Consider the following 24,642-nt stretch of genomic DNA (forward strand, 5'->3'; position numbering starts at 1 on the left):
TTCCGAGTCACGTGGCCTTCCGTTCAGGTGACGTCACCGTCGCGCAATCATGGCGTACGTGGTCAATGGTGAGTGGGCGCTTCGCGTGTCGCTTTCAAATCGTAACATTGCGGCTTTTACTTGCCCCACCGAGTCTCAATTCATCCCCACACACACATAAGTAAGTACGTGAGCGAGTGATGGCTTCTTCGATCGTTAAAAACCTCGATTATGGACAATGATGATGTTCACCCCACCCCCTCCCCGAAGTTGTCACGGATGCGGCCTAGTGGCGTCACTCAGGCCTCGGTCTGGCCTTGTTTCTCTACCCGGGGCCCGAGGCTTTCTTGGCTTGCCGGTTAGACGGCGATGGGGGTGGGGGGGTGCTTCAATATGAATCTATGTTATCACCATCGGCAAACATGGTCATTCCACTGTTAGATGAAGGTCTCGCCAAGCCTCTTGCCGCGTCTGCTGTGTAATGATCCAGCAAGCACCTTCACAAGAGCCGATTTCATCACTCCATCTCTGAGGATGCCCTATCGATCGCGTTCCATTCCTTGGCTGTCACTCCGTTGTCGTTCTTGACCATTGGCCTTCAACCCTTCTAAGCGACGCGTCTTGACAAAGTCCACTTAGCAGAACGATGTCCTCATGTAGTCCGATCCATATAAAAAGTATGTTACTCCGACTGATGTTCCTGCTGTTGTGGAGTGACTCATGCAGCCAGCTATGGCTGCAGAGTTTTGGTGGTACATGTTGTTTATGTCGTTTATTGTGAAAATTCCGTCACAGTTCCTATGGTCACTGTTTCATTGCTTTCATGGCTTTATTTTGGTGATTTCGAAAAGTTTTTTTGGTTTGGCCATGTTTGTTTGTTGTAGTACGGAGTTAGACTGATGGCCTTAATCTAAGTTGTGGTTGTTGTTGTTTGACTTGCATCCCACTGGGATTTTTGCACACAGCGTTGGTGTACGGTGTTTTTTCTGCAATATTTTCCTGTCTTTTTTTGGATGTTTTGTTTGCACTTAGTCACATATTCACTTTAAGATGTTTTCTTGTTCATGTTTTTGTTTGTTGTGGTTGCACCCGATTCAAGAGCCGAATGGCTCACAGGGCTATACCTAATAAATAAACTTGAACTTGATGTCTCTCAATGTAAGTCCAAGCATATCCTAAAACACTTCTTGTCAAAGCCCACCTAACAGAACGATGTCCTCATGTAGTCTATTCCGCGTGTTCCTCTCCTTATGTCTCTCAATGTAAGTCCAATCATTTCCTAAAACACCTCAGAATATTTTCAGAATCGGACTGGAGGAATCCGATGAGCTATGATGAAGCTCTTTTTATCTGTCCACATGTCCAGTTGCAACACCTCTTTTAGCGCAAGTTTAAGTATTCTATTTTCGTTAATGACCAATATTAATGAAAACAAATATTTGCTAAATATATTTGTTGATGCTGTTGGCCTTGTCAGCGTTCAGGATGTAGAGGCGGCTAATATTTTTTAAAGAGCCCCGAGTAATCAATTGACAATGAAGTGGTTGATTTTCTTTTACAATGTTTTTAAAAAATCAGTCTACATAAAAGACTAATCGTCCCAGCTTACATATTATTTCTTAAATATTTGACAACACTAATTTAGTCTTTGATTTTCTTTTTTAACAAAATGTTAATACATTGTTACTGCAGTTATTTAAGTCTTTGTGAGGCGCACATTCCTCCATGCTAATGAGGAATGTAAGCACACGTATTGTGCATTACATATCCGGGATTGGTTATTGCTTACCGTTTGCAGTACGTAAACATACAGTAACTCTGTTGCGTTTTCCAGTTGCGTCCTTTCACCATTTATTTACTTTACACGTACACATGACTTTTGTTTGCTTATGTTTATTGAGCCAAACTTTGCTGCCCGCTTTATATATATCCGGTTTCACAACGACTCAACTGTTTCGATTTAAAACTTTCGTGACTGCAGGGATTCATATTATTGGTTCTTTCGGTAAAGTCACGTAGAAAGGAAATAATAAAAATCAAACAATAAAATAAATTTCTTGCTGTGGTTTTCACACCTGATGGTGATTGCTTGTGTTGCAATCGAAACGTCGTGAGAATTGTATTGCTTTATTTTTATTATTTTATTATTTCCCTTCTACGTGACTTTACCGAAAGAACCAATAATATGACTCTACTGTTATTTCTTCTGTGATAATTATTAATACCTTATCCATTTACAGTCCATGCCATTATTTTTCTCAACCAATTTTTCGCAAAACATCTTCTGAATTCACTATGAGACTAAATGACGTTAAAAAAACGTGGTAATACGCATCAGTTAATTGCTCTCTTAACAGAATAGTGCATTGTGCTCGTCTCATTGTTGTCATACTTTGTTTCCTATCCCTCTTAGGACGCGTCATGGAGAGTCGGCATCAGTCGTTGTGGCGGCTGTCGGCGATACCGGAACTGTTTTGGAGCGTCGTGAACTTCGTAGGGCTCTTGTGAGTGACAACAAGTATAATAATAGGGTTTTCCTCCTTTTTTCTGGCTATAAAACTGAAACCTTTTTACAAGGAATCATGTGTGCATTAACCATAATACTTGTGGTCAAAATGCAAACAAAAAACACACTCTGATAATATATGTATTGAATTTCGATTTAAAGCTTTCGTGACTGCAGGGATTCATCTTCTTGGTTCTTTCGGTAAAGTCACGTAGAAGGGAAATAATAAAATAATAAAAATAAATATAATAAAATACAATTCTCACGGCGTTTCGGCCACAACACAAGCAGCCGTCCTCAGATGAAGACAGAGCTGTATTCACCTGAGGACGGCTGCTTGTGTTGTGGCCAAAACGTCGTGAGAATTTTATTTTATTATGTTTTATTATTTTATTATTTCCCTTCTACGTGACTTTACCGAAAGAACCAAGAAGAGGAATATATGCATTGTCCGTTGAAACTGATTAGTCCACACCAGCCAGCTTTCTTTTGAGCCTCGACCCAATTGGTGCTAGACCAGAGGACGCCAAAAGGCGTACAGCTCTAAGACAATGCACTATCAAAGTAATGAGGGCTCAGGGTAAGCATCTATATTTTGGTACTGGCGAAGGAGGTCTAATGATGACAACAAGTAGTGCATCTCTGAGATGTATGATTACATATTTATACCCCAGTATTTGCACGGCACTTTTGATGGACATTTATTTTTGCAAGAGAAAGTTTGGAATAATGCACAATGCAGTATGGTACCGGGAAACATTTTTGTTTATGGTGTTCTCAAGAAGACTTTAATATATGCCATGCGTTGTTGAAAATTGGTGGATTGAAAGTTCAGTATGCTGTCCATTATACACCACAGTAGCTGTCATGTAATGAGTGCTGTGATGTTTTAAAAATGAGGATGGTTTTCAGCGCAAGTTGATCTTTGACTTAAATGAATATAGAAGTATTCCCTTAAATTGCTTGGAGCATACTGCAAAATACCTCATGACTATTTGGTGTTGAAACGTTAGCATGCAAGTAATTTTATCAATCTATACATCCTTTTTACACAGCTTTCAGACAATGTTCCAGCCAGATTTGACAAGAAGGGGTCGTGGATACACATCAAACTACACTCCGTCGCAGGATGGGAGAGGGTGAGTTTAAGTAACTCTACGATGAATTGGCATGCACAGGAATGCGCACATTAAGTCTTGAAATAATGTGCAATCATTTCTCCATAAATATGTTGTTGGTGGTCTGTTTGGGGTCCTCTGACACAGGAGCAGTAAGGTTAACCCCGAGTTCATATTATTGGCCGGCCGTCAGCCCAAGCCATACCTTGAGACATTTTGGGAATGCTAATGATTTTTTTTATTTTATACCTACGTGACTTTACCGAAATAACCAAAGAGTATAATTTATAAAGTTGGGATTATGTATCTGTAAGGCCTTACACACAACTCTATGGTTTCTGATTCTCATGGAAAATGTACCCATATGTAGGAGAATAGGTTTAAAGGGGCCACCATGTCAGTTTCAAGTAGTGTGTGCCACCATTGGATTCCAAACTAGTTAGTGATGGATATTCCAAAGCCTAGCCCACACCAGAAACAACACAAATGTTTTTTTAAGTAGTTTTTTCAAATATTTCCCAAAAACTATTTTGGATATGGTGCAGGGTCTGATCTTTACCCATCTGGACTACTGTAATGGTCTTCTTGGTCTCCCTACCTATGCTCTCACTCCTCTCTAATAAATTCAAAATGCTTTGGCACGGGTTGTTTTCCATCTCCGCTTTAACTCTCACACTTCTCTTCTCCCTCAACGTCACTGGCACCCCGTTTACTACCGCTGCCTTTTCAGATACCTGACGCCAGTATTTACATCTCTCCATGACCTTTCCCCACCTCATCTTGCCTCTCATTTCTTTGTGTCCTCCCTCGTCCTGTATTGTTTCACCCGAGGACGATGGCTTGTGTTGCTATCGAAACGTCATCTATTATTTTTCTACCTACGTGACTTTACCGAAAGAACCAAAGAGTATGGATTCCTGCACTAACGACAGCTTCAAATCAAGATCGACTCCCTCGTCCTCTTCGTTTCCAATCTTCTCTGACTCTGTTCTGCCTCCCTGTGGCCCAATCCTGATTTCGGTCCTCCTTGTACCCCTCCACTGGAAAAAAACCTTCCCTGTACATGAAGCAGTCACCCTCCTGAAGCTGCTTGAGTGAAGGTGCCTCATAAATAGAAAATGGCAATGGAATTGTATTGGTAAGCTGTGTGTTAAGTTTTGGAGGGATTGTTTTTGGGGGTGTCTAGTTGTAAATGAAAATGGTGATGTGTCCTTGCTTTATTGCATGCATATTAAATGTTTAGGCACAGCAATAAGTAGCGTTTTCGCTTTATTAATCAATGCACCTGAAAGCAGATGTCGAGCTGATGTAGCCTATTAAAAGTGTCGAGCAAGGTTTATTACACTTAAGCAGGTTTGGTGAACAATTTATATTTAAAACGTGTTTCACATAATGTTAAAATCTTTTTGACCTTTTATAAGCGCAAAGCTGTGTTTTTTTTGTAGACTAGAATACAGCAACTTGCACAGAATAGCCTAGTTTGATTTTTTTTTATGTTTTGTACACATCCACACTATCAAGATATTACCTTGAGTCTTTTTAAGATGTTGTTTAGTAGTTTGCTAGCACCACTATTGAGTAAAAAATGTGCAACATCCTGTCACCAATCAGCAAACTGTCTCCTTATGCTATCACTGATAACTCCGATGTAATTGTTTTGTATTGCAGGCCCCCACCAGGAGGTCCCCAGAGACGGATGGGCAGGATAAACCATGGTAGTGGACCCGGTGCACCACCCATGGCAGGGGGTGGATGAGGAAGGTGATTTCTCGTTTGCCGATATAATTACTTCACATTCAAATGTTGACATCAGTGGACAATCCCTTTGTTGAATTGCTGCAAAGATTGCAGAGTGCCTTTAAGTGGAGAAATGTTAATGATCACATTTAACATTAGACACATCTGAACCTTGACTTAAAACTTTCGTGGCTACAGGAATTCATATGCTTTGGTTATTTCGGTAAAGTCACGTAGATAGAACATTATAATAAAATAGAAAGTGAATAAATTTTTTATTCACTTTATTTTTTATTATTATTTTTCTGTCTACGTGACTTTACCGAAAGAACCAAAGAATACATTTGAACCCTATAATTTTTTAAAATCAAAACATAGAAACAAAACGGCCATTGTTTATTATCAGTACGAGACTATAACAAGTTAATGTGGTTTCCGGGAAAAAGAACACTTGGGGAAAAAGTGAACTTTGTGCAGCCATCAACCAGTTGTGGATGTCCCACATTCCTATTGTGAGAATGACTGTTGTCGACTTTACCACAAGGTGGCACTCATTGTGTAGATCCCTCGGAGAGATGAATGGCCAAGTCGATCCGTGACACGATTCGATCATACAATTCGTTTTCAAACCACATCACCTATCCCAGTGGTGGCCAATACACCAAGCACCATCTATTGGTACAAGTTATTGTGTTTTTATTGTTGAATTCTGGAATATTAAACGTGTATTGTTTAGGAAAATGGAAGGACCTAACAGTTTAGTTTTTCAATTTTTTCAGTTTCATTTATTTGGTATAGCCCTGTGAGCCATTCGGCTCTTGAATCGGGTGCAACCGCAACAAACAAAAAATTACCCCCTAAAAACAAAGTTTTTCACTATAAATCCTTTATATGCATGGCATCGGTTTCATTTTATTATTCATTTCTGTTTTTCTTGAGTAAGCAAGCAAGTGAAGTTAATATAAAGGATTTAAAAATGAAAGATCACCTCTTGACATGCCCCGTATATTCCCGAGGGCACTAGCGTTGACCCGTTTTACCACTTTCAAGAACCTGGCGGCTTCAATTTAACTGCTCTATAAATAGTCTCCATTGTACAGTGTGGGGGCAGGGATTTCATGCCATGTGGTTAGTCAACATTTGCGTCATCATGAAACGGGCGGCTACAGTCCTCTCGTCCTCTGGCTTGAGATGGCTGCCACCTATGGGTCAGATGATTATCTGCCACAATTAAGCAATTGGTAATTAAATATTTTAAAAAAATTCCCTAAACAGTGTAAAATTTTGGAAATTTTTTTTAATGAAAATTAATTGCCAAGCACAACGAGTCTGTGTGCAAAATGTCAGCTCGATTGGATCACGGGAAGTGGGTTAAAAAACGACCGAAAGATTTGCATGGTCCTAAGCAAGCACGCAAGCACGCAAGCAAGTGAACTTAATATAAAGGATTTAAAAAACAAAAACGTGAACAAGAAAACATCTTAAAGTGACTATGCGCAAACAGAAAAATCCAGGAAAAAATTGCAAAGTCTTCCAGAAAAAGCACCGTACACCAACGATGTGTGCAAATATCCCAGTGGGATGCAAGTCAAACAACAACCACAAAACAACTAGGATTAAAGCCATCAGTATAACTCCGTACTACAACAAACAAACATGGCCAAACCAAAAAACGTCGAAATCTCCAAAATAAAGCCATAAGCAGTGTAACAGTGATCATATGAACTGTGACCGAAATTTCACAATAAACGACATAAACAACATATACCACCAAACCCTGTAGCCATAGCTGGCTGCATGAATGGCTTGATGATGACATAAGAGATTGGGGCCAGAAAGATGTGGCACTGCTTGAGCATAGGGGCACAAGACAGGGGAGAGTGTAAACAAATGACGAAATCTGCAGTAGACACATTCGGGCTATCTGCCCGTGGACCGTGATGTGATGATTGTGCAACTTTGAGACATTTTATTTGCCATCAGCAGAAACAAATGTTGTTTTATACTTGTTAGCCTTTGTTCAGTTTTGTCATGAGAGCCCACAAAAAAATGTTGATCCATGTATTGACCACCTTTGCCCTAACCACTACCCCACTTGGCCATAGCGTTAAATATCAAAGGTACAAGTTTATAATTTGACATGCTTATATTTTTTTTGCAGGTAAACGCCTGTCTCAAAAGGCAGGCGCCGAGGGTGGTGGTGTCCCTGGATATAGGCGCTTGTTCACAGATGTCCTAATCACCGGGCTGTGCACGTGAACTTTGGCGCTGTGACGGGTCACTCTTCACCCTCTCCCAGGAGTTGCGCTGCAGCCGTGGCTGCCGAGTGTGACGTCCCGTTGGCAAAGCCCACCGATAGCGTGGAACCAGCGGGACTGAAAATGCAAACTCCAATCTCCCATTGTAACATCAAGTCTAAACTTTTCTGATCATTATTGTTACATCCTACCAAAAGCTTTGTCCAGTGCTGAGATGCAAAGCTCTTCAACAAAATAGCTTTTGCTTGAGGGATACCTTGGTTTGTGAGTTGATGCACTGCAACGATATAATTTTTGCTACTGAAAAGCAATGTCTCATTCATGAGCAACAATTGTAGCTCTCCGATTTTCTTTGTAACCATTAATATACTTCTTTTAAGTAAAGCATGTGGAGATCTGGCTTAAGTGGGTTCCATAATTTTGTAAAAAGAACCCAATTTATATTTCGTTATGTTAAATTTAAGAGACAACTTTGATATCCAGAAGAAACTTACTGTTTATCTAAACTCCACATATTGGTGAATCCTGTGTTAATACCACTGCAAATGTCGATTTAAAAACTTGTCAACATCCGTTCTTTCAGAAGTTTATTTACAGTTGTTGACTTAGTAAGAGGTTTCCATGGGAAAATTCACAACACCTGTCGGCAACAACGTCGGTGGAGGTAAGAGCACTGCAATGGGTTGAGTTACCTATGGGCTACCACAGTTGAACCGCAAAGGTGAGCTGGAACGCAACAGTTTTCACAGCTTGCCATTCGGGTGCGAGTTCGGTCATGTTAATCGCATGTTCACGACACATGTCCGACCCGCACCCGAACAGCAATCCGCTGCGTGGGTCATCCACGGTGACCCGACCTCTTGCAGGACTCTGGTGGGATGTAAAGCTGTCTTAAATTGGTGGTGCGGTTATAAGACACTCTAAAGCAATGACATTTACATCTTGTTGAAGCATCCTTCACTGGTTAATGTGCTCCTGTGGTTGCTGTTGCTCTTGTAGGCTATGTGGCAAATATGCCATTATAATTAATTTACAACTTTAGATGACACTTTAGAAAATAAATGTAAGTGTTACTCTTGATTTTAGTCAAAAGAGTACGATTTGGTGCTGAGGATAAATTGGTACCAATGGTCTTGCCTTTTGTGGGGACGATGGAAAATTACAAATAGCTTGTTCATGCTTATGGTTCATGAGGACTGTAACCTCTGTGCAATAAAACATTTACCTTTTTAAAACAAATTAAATGTACACGAAAGTTGAAACTGTAATCTTGGGGTTTCATTCCTTAAGCAAAAACGTTATTCCTGCAACAAAATCCCATGTAATTTGCACACGTTTTCAAAAGCTAGCCAGGTGCAGTTTCAGCACGGACGGAACTTGAGTCAAGGCATAGCGCTGGAGGGAGTCATGGGCTCCATTTGGCGTCAGATTTTGTTCGTATCGGTAATGGACAGGAGCGGGAGTGTGAGATGAGGGTCACGAACATGGGTCCCACACTCTCGACATGTTGCGGGAAGAGAAAGGATGGGGGTCTGTGATGATGGTCGGTGTTCCTCTTAATCTGCTTCGAGGAGTAGTGGGAAGGGATTGGAGGCCTTTGATGGGGGCTCCGTGTTGGAGCTCTGGCCATGTCAATATCCGAGGAGGCGTGCACATGAGAGGTGGGAGTCTGTCATGGAGGTTGTTAACATCGTTCCATCTCTGTATTAAGACAGGATGAGTATGACTGCCCTACAGCCCATGTACCAGAAGTTCTAGATACCAGATTACTAATGTAGAGGTGATACGCGCTGGGATTAAGGATCGTATGCACAGTGCGTGATGATTGGCTGTGTAGGTGGTGACGCGCGCTGACGGTGGAGGATCAGGGGTCAGCGCGGGGTCGTGGGTTACGGGGTACCGATTGGCTGTGGGCGGTGACGCGCTGAGAGGGAGTGATCAGGTGGCAGCGCAGTGTGATTGGTGGAGTAATGTTAACACGCGCTGGGGAAAGCGGATCGTAGAGAGAGTGCGTCGTGATTGGGTCATTAAGGAACGACGCTCACGTCGACGCCGCATCAGCTCCGGCCCTCGTGAGCAGGGGCTATAAAAGGGGATGCACACAGGCGTAAGGGCAGTGTGTAACCAGCGAAGAAGGAAGACGGGGATGAAGACCTAGAGCCCTGCGGTACCTAGCCCCGCTGTCCTAAGGGGACCGGGACTCTGTGTAACCCAGAGGCGAGTGTAGGGGGTGTAGCCATAGGTCTACACGAGCCGAATGTACTATGTGTAGCCAGGGCATAGGGCTTACACGAGTCGAGTGTATTGTGTAGCCAGAGGCATAGGGCTTACACGAGTCGAGTGTATTGTGTAGCCAGAGGCATAGGGCTTACACGAGTCGAGTGTATTGTGTAGCCAGAGGCATAGGGCTTACACGAGTCGAGTATATTGTGTGTAGCCAGAGGCATAGGGTCTACACGAGTCAAGTGTATCGGGTGTAGCCAGAGGCCTAGAGCTTACACGAGATTAGTGGAGTGTGTCGGAGGAAGAAGAGAGACCACACGTTGTATTGTGATACCTAAAGGATTTAATAAAAGTGTGTTACCCGTCAAGAAGTTCCTGCCGTCAATTCCCATACTTCAACTGGCGTCAGAAGTGAAACGGTCCTCCAAGCATGGATATGTAACGTAGTAACTCGGCAGGAGACGACTTCACGGGTAGCACACTCTTTATTTTCACCAACTTGTAGTTACACGGATGACTAACACCCTACTTCGTTACACGGGTGACCAACACCCACTTAGCTACACGGGTGACCAACACCCACTCAGCTACACGGGTGACCAACACCCACTCAGCTACACGGGTGACTAACACCCACTCAGCTACACGGGTGACCAACACCCACTCAGCTACACGGGTGACTAACACCCACTCAGCTACACGGGTGACCAACACCCACTCAGCTGTACTGACACGGGCTCTTACGCCCTGTAGCCTTCCGGGACACACCCAGCCGGGGTGCCCGTCTCGGCTCTGGGTACCACCGTCCCGACCCACACGGGCGTCGGACTACGGTCCCCCCAGTCTCGGCTCCGAGCCACACAGGGCCCCTACCTCCTCCACCCCGTCTTCGGTCTTCAACTGGTTAACACTGACCACGAGTGCTCTCGCGCGTCCCCCTTTATACCCCTCCTGCGGACGTCGCTGAGAGTACTCACTTATCTGACCAATCACTGCGCACTCGCTACGATCCTCTTTTCCCAGCTTGTGTGAGCGCGCCTCACCACCGGCGCGCGCGTCCCTGCCACGCCCACACCGCGTGCCCAACCCCGCGCCCCGTGATCCATCACTCCCGGCGCACGTCAATACCACCACTACATCACCCCCTACCACATAGCTCGCAGCCGACCCGGCTGCTAATAAAACATACAACACCCCTTCACCCCCCACGTGTGCCCCGTAACATAACACAAACCCTAACAACACAACATGAACACCGCAATCCGCAAAACCCAGCAACCGCCACACCCGCAACAAGAACAACATGCACAATCCGGCGAATGGCAACGATACTGTGTATGCGGAAAGAGTAACAATAAAAAAAAAATTTCTTTAATCATTTTCTCTTCTTTTCTCTCCGACTCATGCAGCGTCCCGATGTCCGAGCGTCCCTTGAACGGGACATTACCCCGGCAGAGGGGGAAGCCGGCAACGAAGTCGGGCTTTAACAAAAAAAGAAATTTTTTTTTTTTTTTCATGAAAAGTGTTGCGTCCTTGACCGAGTCCGCCTTGCCGGACCGTCGTACGGCACAGGACGCAGTTGGCCATCCACAGGATTGTGGCTGCGTCGGCCGGGTCGTCCGTGGTAACGGGGTACATTGACGGGGTTGAGGTCCGGGTGCTCGTGGACACGGGTGCGTCGGCCACTATTATTTCGGACCTTATTTATAATATTCTTCCCGTACAATGTCGACCACCTCTGCCGGTGGACGTACCATTTTACGCGGCAAACGGGGGATCTTTGGGAATCATCGGCCAGATTCGGGCGAATATTTGTATTGGCGACATTAAATTGGCGGGTCCTATTTTTGTATCATCATCGTTGGCCGTTCCTTGTTTACTAGGCACGGACTTTCTGTCTAAAATGCCCATAAAAATTCTCATAGACCAGGCCTGCATTGAGCTTCCGTCGGGTCGGCGGGTTGAGTTTTTGAAGAGTCCAAATAAGATACGCACGGCTTGTGCGACGGTGCAGGCGCTGGCAACCCGGACTGTACGGGTGCCCCCGGGATCGCAAATGTTGGTACCCCTTCGGTTGAGAAAACAACTGGGGGCGGATGCGGGGGCGCAGGGAGTTCTATTGGGGCCGTCTAACAGGGCTAAAGGGGACCTCGGCTTAGCGGTGGCCCAGACCATGGTGAGGGGGGACAGTGAGCCGTTCGTTGTGGTCCTGAATACGGGGTCGCGGCCGGCCGTGATTACGCAGGGAACGGTGCTCGCTCACGCCGCGCCGCTACCCGTCGAGGAACAGCTCGTTGCTCACGCCGATTCACATGTCGATACGCATCCCCAAAGTGAGGAGGGGACGGAGTGGTTGGACGCGTTGTGTGCCGGGTCCAGTACCTTGTCCAGTGTGCAGTTGGGTGCATTGAGGGGCTTGCTGCTCGAGTTCGCTGACGTGTTTAGCAGGCACAAGTACGACATTGGCTGCACAGACCTGTTGCGCCACCACATAGAGACTGGGGACGCGGCCCCTATTCGACAGAATCCCTTCCGGCTCAGTCCAGCCGAGAAGGAGCATGTGCAGTCGGCAGTAAATGACATGTTGGCGGCCGACATCATTGCGCCCTCTTCCAGTCCGTGGGGTGCTCCTATCGTCTTGGTTAAAAAACAGGATGGATCCCTGCGGTTCTGTGTTGATTTCCGCCGCCTAAACAAAATATCAATGGCCGATGCGTATCCGCTCCCCAGGATGGATGAGTCGCTGGATGCCTTGGCAGGAGCACAGTTTTTTTCGACGCTCGATTTGCTTTCGGGATTTTGGCAATTGCCCCTCGATGACGAATCAAAACCTAAAACCGCTTTCCGGACACCGGGAGGCCTATTTGAGTTCAACCGATTGCCCATGGGTTTACATTCCGCTCCTGCCACGTTCCAGAGGCTCATGGAATTGGTTTTGGCAGGCCTTCAATGGGACACCTGTTTGATTTACCTCGATGACATCATCGTTTTCAGCCGAACTTTTGAGGAGCACCTCCAGCGACTGAGGGCAGTGTTTCTCAGGATGCGTTCCGCGAAGCTTAAATTTAAACCGGCTAAATGTTTTCTGCTTCGGGAATCGGTCAGGTATTTGGGCCATATCGTTAGCCGTTCGGGGATCTCGACGGACCCTGCTAAGACGCAATGCGTCGGCTCATGGCCAACACCGACCTCTGTTACTGAAGTCCGCAGCTTCATAGGATTTGCCTCCTATTACCGTCGTTTTGTCAAACAGTTTGCCACCATAGCCAGGCCCCTGCACGCCTTGACGGCTAAAGGGGTGCGGTTTCACTGGGGGCCGGAGGAGGAGGCCGCGTTCTGCTCCCTTCGTGACGCCTTGGTGCAGGCTCCCCCCTTGTGTTACCCCGATTTCACGCAACCGTTTGTGCTCGACACGGATGCCAGTAACTCCATCTCGTCCGCCGCATTAATGGGAACTCCCAATCCGTGGGCCAGCGCCAGCAGCTGCTCCGTCACCATGGCGTCCTTCCCCTCCTTGTCCATGCGGGGAAAAGCTGAATCCGCCAGGGCGAGCAGCGCCGTGCGATAGGCGAGCGTTGTTTCTCCAACCACCTTCCGCCGATCGTAGAACTGGTGGCGACAGGTCGAGGGCGGCCCGAACACCTTGGCCAACAGGTGCAGCGCGGCCTGGAGCGTTGAGCGGGACGACCTCGGGGCAGACGTGAAGGCCGCAAGCGCGTCGTCGTCGAGCATCGCTGGCAGCGCGCGCAGGGCCGTGGTGTCGGACCACCCCGACATTTCTTGATGCGCGATGAACCGTCGCTGGAAGGCTCCCCAGTCGCCCCCGTCCGCCTTGAACACCGACAGCGCGGGCAATCGTTGCTGGAGAACTCGATCGTCGTCGTCGTCGTTGGAACGATTTTCCCGCGCGCTGCTGTGGTTGTAGAAAATGTCGGCTCCCTCTGCAGGCGCAAAATGGAGAGCTCCGGCGCTCGCCGATGACGCGGGCTGCGCTGTGTGGAGACCTCTGGCCACGTGGTGTCCGCGTTTCCCGCCAACCGGAGGCGGACCCTCAAAAATGGCGCCAACTCCCAAACTTTTGGCGCGAAACGCCTTATGGCGGGAACCCTCCAGCCGCGCCGCCTCTTCCAACCCCGCAGGCGTTCCACCGACCGCTGGAACGGAGATCTCCGCCAAGATCGCAGCGGCGGCGAGCAGCAACTCCGCCAGGCGGGAGTGTGCGTCCTGCAGGCTGGTGTCGGAGGCGGGCGGAGCATCGGCCATTTCCGCGAAGTGCTGCATCGGCGGCAACCCCTCGTCTTCTCCTCCCGAGGGTGGTGTCACCGGTACGTCGTCGTCTCCCCGGTCTTGCACGTGGGAACGAGAAGTCTTCCTTGTGTCCATTCTCCTTGAAGACAGGTTTACTTCTGACGCCAGTTGTAACGTAGTAACTCGGCAGGAGACGACTTCACGGGTAGCACACTCTTTATTTTCACCAACTTGTAGTTACACGGATGACTAACACCCTACTTCGTTACACGGGTGACCAACACCCACTTAGCTACACGGGTGACCAACACCCACTCAGCTACACGGGTGACCAACACCCACTCAGCTACACGGGTGACTAACACCCACTCAGCTACACGGGTGACCAACACCCACTCAGCTACACGGGTGACTAACACCCACTCAGCTACACGGGTGACCAACACCCACTCAGCTGTACTGACACGGGCTCTTACGCCCTGTAGCCTTCCGGGACACACCCAGCCGGGGTGCCCGTCTCGGCTCTGGGTACCACCGTCCCGACCCACACGGGCGTCGGACTACGGTCCCCCCAGTCTCGGCTCCGAGCCACACAGGGCCCCTACCTCCTCCACCCCGTCTTCGGTCTTCAACTGGTTAACACTGACCACGAGTGCTCTCGCGCGTCCCCCTTTATACCCCTCCTGCGGACGTCGCTGAGAGTACTCACTTATCTGACCAATCACTGCGCACTCGCTACGATCCTCTTTTCCCAGCTTGTGTGAGCGCGCCTCACCACCGGCGCGCGCGTCCCTGCCACGCCCACACCGCGTGCCCAACCCCGCGCCCCGTGATCCATCACTCCCGGCGCACGTCAATACCACCACTACAGATACAAGGAGGAACCGTCGGACCCACGGGATTGACCACGAGGACAACCTCGACGACGCGGGCCAGCGGGCATCAGGGGGTGAGGAAGAGGAGCTGCCCACGGGGCAGGATCCACCGACGGCGCCGGTCGAGCGACGGGGGACTGACACCGTGCTTCGCGAGGCACACTCCCGTCTGGCGGAGCTGCTGCTCGCCGCCGCGTCCATCTTGGCGGAGATCAGCTCGTCGGGAGGAGCGGGGACGGCGGCCGACGTGCTACAGGATCGCCCTGCAGATTCCCGCCAAAACGATTTGGCGATTCCCGCCATTTCATCCGCTCCAACTTTTGGCGGGAACGGCCATCACCACGTGGCAGCGGTTCTCCATGCGCGGCCGCTGACGTCACCAACGCGCGCGGCGGACCGCCATCACACACCCGCCACTGGGGCCGCCATCTTACACACCGACGGGGGGGCAGAGAGGAAGCACGAGGAGGAGGACGACTTTATCTTTCAGCAGCGCCTTCCCACGTTGTCAGCATTCAAGGCGGAAGGCGGGGATTGGAGCCAATTTCAGCGCAGATTTTTGGCGCATCAAGAGATGTCCGCCTGGTCCGACGCTACGGCACTGCGGGCACTGCCTGCCATGCTGGACGACAACGCGCTCGCGGCCTTCACGTCCGCACGCAGGTCGGACCGCTCCACGCTCAAGGATGCGCTGGCTCTCATGGCCAAAGTCTACGGTCCTCCCTCGGCGTGCCGCCATCATTTCTACGCAAGACGGAAGGCGGACACGGAGACCGTGCTCGCCTACCGCACGGCGTTGCTCGCTCTCGCTGACGCCGCGTTCCCTCGTATGGACGAGGAGGGCCAAGATGCGATGGTTTTGGAGCAGCTGCTCAAGTTGGCGCAGGACCTGGGGGTCCCCATCAACACGGCCGACGACACCGATATTTCTTCATTACGGGTCGCCACGAGCATGCAAGCGCACGAGGTCCTTCAACGAAAGCAGGGGGTCGTCTGCAACGCTGCCGTGGCCTCAACTCCGGGTCCGGTTGACACCGTGCCCCAAGTCGTCAGCCCACGAGAGGACGCGTTCATCGCGGGACGAGCGGGGGACTGGAGGTCGGGGGGTCGTTCGCCTCTGCGAGCGGCCCGCAAGCTGGAGCAACCGAGATCTCCGACTACTGTCATCACCTGCTATAACTGCGGCCTTCGTGGCCACGTGGCCTCCGGTTGCCGCGCCCCACGTCAGCGCGCCATGGGACCTCGGCTGGACGACGACCAAGGCCCCAAGTCGTCACTGCAAACCCCGGCAAGTCGCGGCACCTCACATGCTTGGCCCGCATACTCGACACGTATGGGTCGTCGCGTTGCGACGAGGGAGAGCCGAGTAGAGTTCGGGGATTCGGTTCGGAGAGGGGGGTTCGGCCGGGACCGGGGAGACATTAAATGGTCGGAATTGGGGCACAGAATAGTGGCTGCCTCAGCGGGTTCATCCGTCGTTACCGGATCGATTGATGGGGTCGAGGTCAGGGTGTTAGTGGACACGGGGGCATCGGCGACTATTATTTCGGATCTCATTTATAATATTCTCCCGGTACAATGTCGTCCGCTTCTTCCGGTGGATGTGCCATTTTACGCCGCAAACGGGGAATCGTTGGGCATCATCGGTCAGATTAGGGCGTCCATTTGCATTGGTGATATCAAATTGTCGGGACCCGTTTTCGTTTCATCTTCCCTGGCGGTTCCTTGCCTATTGGGCACTGATTTTTTGGCGAAAATGCCCATCAAAATTCTCATTGATCAGCGTTGCATTGAACTACCATCGGGTCGCCGTATTTCATTTTTGACGAGCCCTAATGTAATTCGGACGGCGTGCGCTACCATTCAGGCGTTAGCAACACAGACCGTGCACGTGCCCCCGGGTTCACAAATGTTGATTCCCCTCCGGTTACGGAAGCCATGGGGGAAGGAGGCCTCGGAACAGGCCATGCTTCTGGGTCCTTCTAATAGGGCTGTTGGAGGTCTCGATTTATCGGTGGCTCACACTTTGGTTGGGGCAGACAGGGATCCGTTTGTCATGGTTTTAAACGCTGGGGCGCGGCCGGCCGTCATTCAGCAGGGCACCGTGCTGGCTCACGCGGCACGGGTCCCTGCGGAGGAGAGGCTGGTTGCACAGGCTGATCCGAGCCCCACGAATAGCGTACCATCAAAGGAGGACCTAGATTGGATTGATATGCTGTGCGCGGACTCTGACGATTTGTCAGCGCTACAGCTGGGTGCGTTGCGCGGGTTGCTGATTGAATTTTCGGATGTCTTCAGTAAACATAAGTATGATATCGGATGCACGGACCTGCTACGCCACCACATTGAAACGGGCGATGCGGCACCGGTCAGGCAAAATCCCTTCCGACTGAGTCCTGCTGAGAAGGAACATGTTCAGTCGGCAGTTAACGATATGCTGGAAGCCGACATTATTTCGCCTTCTTCCAGTCCTTGGGGAGCACCTATTGTGCTCGTTAAAAAGCAGGACGGGTCCCTGCGATTTTGCGTCGATTTCCGCCGCCTGAATAAGATCTCGGTGGCCGACGCGTATCCGCTCCCCAGGATGGACGAGTCTCTCGACGCATTGTCCGGTGCGCGATACTTTTCGACTCTTGATTTATTGTCCGGATTTTGGCAGTTGCCACTCGACGAGGAGTCTAAGCCTAAGACTGCATTCCGGACTCCAGGGGGCCTGTTTCAGTTTAACCGGTTACCCATGGGACTTCACTCCTCTCCTGCGACGTTTCAGCGTCTTATGGAATTGGTTTTGTCGGGCTTGCAGTGGGAGACGTGCCTCATTTGCCTTGACGATGTCATTGTTTTCGGTAAAACGTTCGAAGAACACCTCCAGCGATTGAGAGGGGTGTTCTTGCGAATGCGATCGGCTAAATTAAAGTTTAAACCGGCCAAATGCCATCTTTTTCGTAAATCCGTGAGGTACTTGGGTCACATTGTCGACTCTTCGGGGATTTCTACCGATCCTGCGAAGACGGACTGTGTCAGTTCGTGGCCGACGCCCACGTCAGTGTCAGACGTGCGCAGTTTCATCGGTTTTGCTTCGTATTATCGCCGATTCGTTGAGCACTTCGCCACCATTGCAAAGCCCTTGCACGCTCTAACGGCAAAAGGAGTGAAGTTCCGGTGGGGACCGGAGGAGGAGGCTGCATTCTGCTCCCTCCGGGACGCCTTGGTAAGGGCCCCACCCTTGTGCTATCCGGACTTTGAGAGTCCCTTCTTGCTAGACACGGATGCTAGCAACGCGGGCATTGGGGGAGTGCTGTCCCAAGTCGTTGGAGGGGTCGAATGGGTGGTCGCCTATGGTAGCAGGGTGTTGTCGCCGGCAGAGCAGCGCTACTGCGTCACCCGTCGTGAACTACTTGCCATTGTTTTTTTTGTACAACAATTCAGGCCATATCTCTATGGTCATCATTTCACGGTCCGGACGGACCATGCGGCGCTCCAGTATTCATTACGGGTTGCCCAGCCCTCGGGCCAATTGTCACCGGTGGTTGGAAGTCCTCCAGGACTATCAGTTCACGACTACGTACCGTAAAGGGTTGCGACACACGAATGCCGATGCCCTGTCGCGGTTGTTGCCTTGTCACAAATGTGCGTGCTTATCGGGATCGGCGCGCTGTAAACCTCCGGTTACGGAAGGTAGGGAGGCGTTGGTTGCGACCGCGAGCACACCAATTGGGGATGGTCCCGCTACCCCAGGGGGTCAGGACTCGCTGCTCTCACTGTCGTTGATTGAGTGGGGCCGTCTCCAAATGGCGGACAGCTCCCTGCTGACATTGCGCCGAAAGACGGAGGGTTCCGAAGGTAGCCACGACCGAACTGGCTCCTACGAGCTTAAGCAGGGCCTGTTGATGAGATGGGACAGTTTGTCCCGACGGCATGCGATTGTGGTGCCTTCTGCTGTGAGGGGGAAGGTTGTCTTGGCCGCACACGAACGCCTCTTGCATTTGGGAGTTAACAAAACGCTTGCCCTGCTTCAGCGTGACTATTATTGGCCGGGAATGGGGGGTGACGTGGTGAATATTCTGAAGGGTTGTGTTGAGTGCGCCAGACGGAAACCACCGCCCGTGGCAGCTAATCCACCGCTGCAATCTATTCAGGTCTCGCGCACTAACGAGCTCGTTGCACTCGATATTCTGGGGCCCTTTCCGGTCACGCCTAGGGGTAATAAGTACCTGTTGGTGGGGGTCGAATATTTTACCCGGTGGCCTATGGCGTGGCCACTCGCCAACCAGTCGGCGGCGGCTGTGACGGACGCCTTTGTCCAGGGCTACGTCCTGGACAAGGGGGCTCCCGAACGCTTGCTGACTGACCAAGGGAAAAATTTTTCGAGTAAATTACTGCAGGAGGTGTGCGACCTGTTGGGTACCAAAAAGGTGCGTACCTCCCCGTACCACCCGCAGACGGACGGGATGGTGGAGAGGCTTAACAGGACATTGACCTCTATGCTGTGCCAGCAGGTGTGTGAGTCGCATGTTGATTGGGACCTGCAGGTCCCTGGGGTCCTTGCCGCGTATAGAATGGCCCCCCATGCAGCTACGGGGTTTTCCCCGTTTTTTCTAATGTACGGTCGGGAAGCCGACCCGCCCATGGAAACGCAGCTGGGTCTGCCCGCACCACGAACTAATTCTAAATTGGCAGAGCATATTAAATTTAATATTCATAAACTGACAGAGGCAAGGGAGGCCGCACGGCTTAATTCGCGGGCTCGCCAAATTGCGAACGAGCGGTTGCGGGCACGGAAGGTGTCCGTGCACAATTGGGAACCAGGTGACAAGGCCTGGCTGCATTGCCCTCAGGCACCTTTGGCCACGTCGCCTAAATTGTTGAAGCCGTGGCGGGGACCCGTGGAGGTCGTGCGGGTGGCACGCCCCCAGTGCGTTCAGATAAAATGGGGGAAACGCCGTTGGTACGTCCACCCCTCCCGACTGAAACCGTTCTCGCCTCCGTATGGCCTCCCCTTGTGTCGTGAGGGCCGAGCATGTGACGTGACCGACGACCCTGAGAGGGAATTGTCCTTGCCTGCTCCTCACATGTCTCCGCCTGATCCGCTCCCAGGTGTCTCGGAACTGACTGCTGCCGACCACCGGCGGCCGGATCTTCACGGCGGGGCCGGTCCTTCCAGGCCCGACCCGTGCCGTCTAGAGCTGCCGGAGACACCGGACGGTCGCCAACGTCCCGTTCCATACGACGGACCGGCCAGACGGACTCGCGCTAGGTCGCGCTACTTTGTGTAACCTACCACGTGCGGAGTCGAGGCAGCCGGAGCGCCTCGGCACTGCGTGGGTCACAGTGACACTTGGCGCGTTCGTTTTACGGTGTTCGCTTTTATTGTGTTGTTCGTCGGGCTGTATATTGCTTCATATTTAAGGTTGTGTTATGTTGTTGTTGTTGTGTTACGGGGCACACTGGGATGTGGAGTTCTTTATTACTGCGTTGCGTTATGTTGTGTTGTAGGTTAACAGCCGGGCCGGCTGCAAGCTATGTGGGAGGGGGTGATGTAGAGGTGATACGCGCTGGGATTAAGGATCGTATGCACAGTGCGTGATGATTGGCTGTGTAGGTGGTGACGCGCGCTGACGGTGGAGGATCAGGGGTCAGCGCGGGGTCGTGGGTTACGGGGTACCGATTGGCTGTGGGCGGTGACGCGCTGAGAGGGAGTGATCAGGTGGCAGCGCAGTGTGATTGGTGGAGTAATGTTAACACGCGCTGGGGAAAGCGGATCGTAGAGAGAGTGCGTCGTGATTGGGTCATTAAGGAACGACGCTCACGTCGACGCCGCATCAGCTCCGTCCCTCGTGAGCAGGGGCTATAAAAGGGGATGCACACAGGCGTAAGGGCAGTGTGTAACCAGCGAAGAAGGAAGACGGGGATGAAGACCTAGAGCCCTGCGGTACCTAGCCCCGCTGTCCTAAGGGGACCGGGACTCTGTGTAACCCAGAGGCGAGTGTAGGGGGTGTAGCCATAGGTCTACACGAGCCGAATGTACTATGTGTAGCCAGGGCATAGGGCTTACACGAGTCGAGTGTATTGTGTAGCCAGAGGCATAGGGCTTACACGAGTCGAGTATATTGTGTGTAGCCAGAGGCATAGGGTCTACACGAGTCAAGTGTATCGGGTGTAGCCAGAGGCCTAGAGCTTACACGAGATTAGTGGAGTGTGTCGGAGGAAGAAGAGAGACCACACGTTGTATTGTGATACCTAAAGGATTTAATAAAAGTGTGTTACCCGTCAAGAAGTTCCTGCCGTCAATTCCCATACTTCACTAAGACCAAGAAAGGTGGGCAGGAGGACCCGTTGCAGATCCTACAGGGCTCGTACGAACTAGGCGATGCCCCTGGCAGCTGTTGTCTGGTCCAGGCTGAACCAGCCCTGTGCTCCTGTAAACAAATACATTCTTGATGTGTTCTTTTAGTATTTTCTTTTTTTTATATATATACTGACGAATGGAAGCCAAGAGCCAGTAGGAATGTTAGGGCATAGTAAGTCGAGGGAGATGCAGGAGACTGCAGTCAGCCAAGCAAGCCACTCAAATCCCAGGTAAAATTGAAATCGGGCAAACAGGCTTGTGGATGTGGGCCTAATGCCAAGCAAGCAACTATTATTCTGTTTAATTTAGTTAACAAAATGATAGTAATGTCAGCAATAACACGGCCAAATGCATCCTTTTGTTTTAAAGGAAGTTTTCCATACCCACACTGCCTCTCCGAAGATGGTGCCCTGATTTGTGGAGGGAAGGTGGGTTTGTGGCTGCCACAGCACAGAAATACATCACATACACTATCCAAGCAGAACTAAATTTATAAAGTTTATTTATCATTGATGCGTTAGGTGCAAGAAGCAGTTGAAAATCGATATTTAAATTAACAGGAGTCCCTCGCGAAATGCACCCCCCTCCCCATCGCGCAAATTTGCAGCTAAGCGATTCATCTTATAGGGACTTCACACGTTTCTGCTATGCCTTCCACAGTGGTGTGCTCAATTTTTATTTACATTTTTCCAAATAATTTTCAAGGACAAAATTTCAAAGTGAAAATAAAAATTCTGATGGCGTCACCGCCGTTGTAGCAGCGCCGGGTGTCACGGGCCCGGGCGTCGCTCCTTGCAACTGCTGCCCACGGAAGCATTCAATAAGCCCTGAAGTTACTCCTTATTAAGTAATCTTTGTCAGTAGTAATCTTTTCAATCTTAATTATTATTTGTTATTCATGTTAATATAAAGTGTGACTAATATGTTTTTTTGTAAATACAGGACTAAAGTAATTTAAAAAATACATTCTTCCGAAACGCAATCCCCCCTTATAACATGTATGTCTATGGGACAATAGACTTCATACAGCGCGATTCGAGTTGTGTGCTGTTTTTCAAAAACGCGTGTCGCTCGTTATGAGGGACACATGATATTCGACAACATTCCAATGCAACATATGCTTAATCGACATTTAAATTCAGCATATGTGGATATGTATGATTATAATTAAACATGTTTAAAAACTTTTAGATTTAATAATAGCAAACATTGTTTGCTATTATTAATAGCAAACATTGTTAATCAATATTTTAACGTGCAATAAACGTACTATTTTTAATTCTTTAAAATGTTGCAAAATTGACGTCATAGTGACGCCTTGGTGATGGCATTGGGATGTCACGTGACATCAAAATGACATCCAATGGATAAAGTTACCCCTGCAAGAGGAATGTGAAATTTACAACACTGCATCAGGGTGTACTGGATTGTGTTATTGTACTGTTAATGGTTTGTGCTGGTCTGTGTTGTTTCTTCGTGTGGTACTGTAATGTGTTACATGTTGCTGTTATTTTTTGTTAAATTCATGTTTTCTGATGCCTAGTACAGTCCCAACAATAAACATTGCCCAAAGTTACAGGTCATACACGTTCTTAATTACATACACCTATTGTTGGTATATCACATGTTTAGTCATTATTTTACCTTTAATAATAAAGCGGGAGATGTGTCCGTGTTGTTAGACTGACTTGCTTTTGGCATTGTGTAGCCGGCCCAGCCTTGTCCCCTCTTTCTCTAGCTTGTATTCGTAAGAGCACAGGCCGACACAAAACAACACATGGCAACTGTTTAGACGAAACTCCTACGTTGTGTCCTGGTTCCTCGTCATCCTGTAAGCTCGGTGTGGCTTCAGAAGGCAGGGGCACACACATGGTTCCGGTGAGTGATCATTTATTTCCAAAGGTCTCTCCAAGGGTGAACAGCAGAACTCCATAATGCAGAGGGGGGCATCGCGGATGTGAGCCCATTAATGCACGAAAACATTTTCGTGCCGACATGGTGTGCTGTGGATTACGGTAGGAAAGGGTTGTGCGATTAATTTAATCCGCAAAAAAATGGATTAGGGACGCGCAAGAACTGGACTTGCAGCTGATTTCATCTTCTGTAATATATTTACGGATTATAAGGTTAACAGGTTTTATAATATCTATGAGGTGTAAATGGGTCTGTTAATGTTTTTTTTTTACACTTGACATGCAAGTCTGCAAAAAGACATCAAATAAGAACTAGCCTATGCCGATGCGAAAACAAATTGGCATTTCACCTATATTTCTCAATTACTGTATACTGCAGCTAAACTAGTCAAACGCTTCATAAACTACACAATGCAAGAAAGTCGGCCGCATCTCTTTAATGCGAAGTACTTAAACATGGCAAATATAGAATCTGCATTTCAAAGAAGCTGGAAAATTATTTGTAATTCAGTACATAGTTGTTCAAGAGATACACAATGTTCACATTCCGAAGATGAGTGTGGTCTTTTTGCAATGTGGAGGGGTTAAAGTATAATTTTGAATTATAAAGGTTGCAGGCTACTGTGATCCCACCCTACACAAGACACTGGGGATCCGGTTGTGCTGATTACAAAATAGAAGACTGCGGTTTTGTGTTGTATTCAGATGCCTGGATACTACTATAATGCTTGCCGATGTCGACTTCCGTAGATTGACAAATCCATCTCATGAAATTGGTTCTCTGCAGACTCAGGTGGAAAGCTTGTTGAGGGCTGGGGTATGGGGTTAGAGCAGAGGTCAGCAACCTGTGGCTCCAAAGCCGCCTGCGGCTTAAAGGACTGCTTCGTGACTGGTATTTAGTAAGAACCACCGCCTTGTGTTCACGTGCATTGTGGCTCCAGAAATACAAAGTTTTTTTCTCCCGAATTTGAAGAAAATGGCTCTTGTTATTTGGTTGCCGACCATTGTCCATGGAAGTCCAGTTTACCATGCAAAACCAGTTCACCATGGGAGTCCAGTTTACTCTGTAAATCCAGTTCACCATGGGAGTCGAGTTTACCATTGAAGTCCAGTTTACCATGCAAAACCAGTTCACCATGGGAGTCCAGTTTACTCTGTAAATCCGGTTCACCATGGGAGTCGAGTTTACCATTGAAGTTCAGTTTTGCATGGAAGTCCAGTTTACCATGCAAAACCAGTTCACCATGGGAGTCCAGTTTACCATGGAAAACCAGTTCACCATGGGAGTCCAGTTTACTCTGTAAATCCGGTTCACCATGGGAGTCGAGTTTACCATTGAAGTTAAGTTTTGCATGGAAGCCAAGTTTACCATGGGAGTCTAGTTTACCATGTAAATCCAGTTTACTATGGAAGTCCAGTTTACCATGGGAGTCCAG

At 49.0% G+C, this 24,642-nt stretch overlaps 1 long non-coding RNA gene across 3 annotated transcripts; it reads left to right on the plus strand.

The window, feature by feature from the left end:
- LOC133356440 (uncharacterized) lies at positions 1-22,869 on the plus strand. 3 transcript variants are annotated; one of them, XR_009756849.1, is made up of 6 exons: positions 1-68; positions 2,393-2,483; positions 3,541-3,624; positions 5,272-5,364; positions 7,502-9,372; positions 21,254-22,869. It is a non-coding gene; the product is annotated as an uncharacterized LOC133356440 (long non-coding RNA). The 3 variants fall into 3 exon arrangements; XR_009756850.1 differs by having other exon boundaries at positions 42-160; XR_009756851.1 differs by lacking the exon at positions 1-68 and adding an exon at positions 1,113-1,137.
- Positions 22,870-24,642: the final 1,773 nt, after the last annotated feature.

The sequence above is a fragment of the Lethenteron reissneri genome, chromosome 54, assembly GCF_015708825.2.
Source record: "Lethenteron reissneri isolate LAM-NWPU_2019-01 chromosome 54, ASM1570882v1, whole genome shotgun sequence".
Classification (NCBI taxonomy): Eukaryota; Metazoa; Chordata; class Hyperoartia; order Petromyzontiformes; family Petromyzontidae; genus Lethenteron; species Lethenteron reissneri.